Below are 2829 nucleotides of genomic sequence, written 5' to 3' on the forward strand. Positions count from 1 at the left end.
CAGCAGCAGCAGCAGCAGCAGCAGCAGTAGTAGTAGTAGTAGTAGTAGCAGCAGCAGTAATAGCAGCAGTAGTAGTAGTAGTAGTAGTATCGGTACAGATACTACTACTACTACTGCTGCTGCTGCTGCTGCTGCAGCTGCTGCTGCTGCTGATGCTGCAGCAGGAGAATTAATAGGGACAGATAATAAACCTTCTGCTGCTGTCTTTGCTAAACTCCAACAAAGAAGGAGACAATTCATGGGAGGAGGTAATTCCTGCTGCTGCTGCTGCTGTTGCTGCTGCTGCTGCTGCTGTTGCTGCTGCTGCTGCTGCTGTCGCTGTTGCTGCTGTTGTTGTTGTTATTGCTGCTGCTGCTGCTGCTGTCTGCCAGCAATTGTTTGTCTCGTTGCATGCATGCAGATATTTTATATATTAATTTGTACATAATTAATTAAATTAATTAATTAATTAATTAATTAATTTATTTATTTATTTATTTATTTATTTGTTTATGTGTATAGATTCCTTACAAGACATATTAGAGTTTTATACATTTTGTGGTGCAAATCCATCAACGTCAATAGAGAGGCAGCAACCAGCAGCAGATGCAGCAGCAGCAGCAGCAGCAGGAGGAGGAGGAGGAGGAAGAGGTGCAGCAGCAGCACCTGCTGCTGCTGCTGCTGCTGCTGAGCAGGAAGCTAATGATAAACATATAAGCAGCAAAGATTTAGAGGTTGACCCTGAGGAAGAAGACATGCGCCTATTTGGCAGCAAAACAGCAGCACCTGCTGCTGCTGCTGCTGCAGCAGCAGCAGCAGCGCATGCAGCATATATTGTACGGCCAGATCTTGATTATCTTGTTGCTTTCCGTCCTGAGTTCTCAGCTATATACCATCCTGTACTCCTGCAGCAGCAGCAGCAGCAGCAGCAACAGATGCTGCAGCAGCAGCAACCTTATGATGCAGCAAGAGGAACAGCAGCAGATGCTGCTGCTGCTGCTGCTGCTGCTGCTGCTGTCCCTATGTTTGCCCCTCCTAAGATTCTTTGCGATCTTCTTGCTTTGTTACCACAAGTTACCGGCAAATTAAGTACGTCTTTTTTTTTTCTTTTTTTTTCTTCTTTCTTCTTTTATTATTTATTTATTTATTTATTTATTTATTTATTTATTTATTTATTTATTTATTTGTTATTGTTTATTGTTTATTTATTCAGCTTTGCGTTTTCTTTTTATTTGTTTGTTTGTTGTATCCCTTTACCTCCTCTAACCACCACCACCACCACCAACAGCAGCAACAGCAGCAGCAGCAGCAACAGCAGCAACAGCAGCAGCAGCAGCAGCAGCAGCAGCATATGTTGTGTATGTGCTCAGGTGCTGATCCTGACTTGGTGGATTATTTGATGGCAACATTACAAGCAACAGAGTTGCCTTTGTTGCCATCCCTGCAGCAGCAGCAGCAGGAGCAGCAGGAGCAGCTGCAGCAGCAGCAGCAGCAGCAGCAGCCGCTGCAGCACCGACCTGTCGTTATAAAGGACTTGTTGGCTTTGCGGCATTCACAGCTGCAGTGTCTGCATGCAATGAGGATGCATAGTGTAAGTCTTGCATGCATGTATGCATGCATGCATGCATGCATGCAAGTAGCAAGCAGCAGGACTAAACCCTAAACCCTAAACCCTAAACCCTAATTAGTGTTTTATATATAAATAAACCCTAATTAATCCCTATAAAATAAAAACACCAAAAGAAAGAGAAAAGAAAGACAAGAAGAAATAATAAACACAAACATGCATGCATATATTTATATATTTATATATATATTTATATATATTATTGTGTATATACAGGAGGGTTTAATGGAGGAAAGAAGAGAAATAGATGATGATTTATCTGATGAATCATCAGAGGAATTAAATCGTCCTCCTGTAGCTAGCCAGCTAGCTAGCCAGCTAGCTGCAGCAGCAGCAGCAGCAGCAGGTAGTAGTCAGCTAGCTGCAGCAGCAGGTAGCCATTTATCAAGCAGCAGCAGCAGCAGTAGTAATAATAATCAATTATCTGCTGCTGCTAATCAACAACTTGCTGCTGCTGCTGCTGCAGATTATACAAGAAATAATACATTAGGTGCAGGAGCAGCAGCAGCAGCAGCAGGTATGCCGCTAACACCAGCTGTATACGGAGGGGCCCCCCTTATGCTTGCTGCTGCAGCTGATAGTATGCTGGTGCAAAGAAGATTACTTCCTCCTGCTGCAGTATTACCAGGTGTACGTGCAGCAGCAGCAGCAGCAGCAGCAGCAACTGTATGGCCAGGTGTATTAGCAGGTCATTACCCTCCCCCTGTTGGGGCCCCTGTGGGGGCCCCCCAGCTGCATGCAGCAGCAGTACCCATACCCTATAGTATGTCTATGCCCACCAGGGGGGCCCCCCTGCCCCTAGTTAGGCAGCCCCTGCATGTATGGAGGGTACCGGACCCCTCTAATAGTACGAGGGCCTACTCCTCTAAGAAAAAAAATAGATAAATAAATATATTTATTTATTTATTTATTTATTTATTTATTTATAATGAATAAATAAATATATTTATTTATCTATTTATTTATTTATTTATAATAAATAAATATTTATTTATTTATTATATATATATACATATATATATAATAATGTACATATATGTATATATATGTATGTATACATATATATGTATATATATGTATATGTATATATATGTGTATTTTATATACAAAATATTTACTTATTTTCTTATTTATATTATTTATATGTTTTCTTTCCTCTTTTTTATATAACATTTTATTCTTATTATATATATAATAGAATAAAATAATTTTATATATATATA

The sequence above is a fragment of the Eimeria maxima genome, genomic scaffold (genome assembly GCF_000499605.1).
Source record: "Eimeria maxima Weybridge genomic scaffold, Emw_scaff767, whole genome shotgun sequence".
NCBI classification, from domain to species: Eukaryota; Apicomplexa; class Conoidasida; order Eucoccidiorida; family Eimeriidae; genus Eimeria; species Eimeria maxima.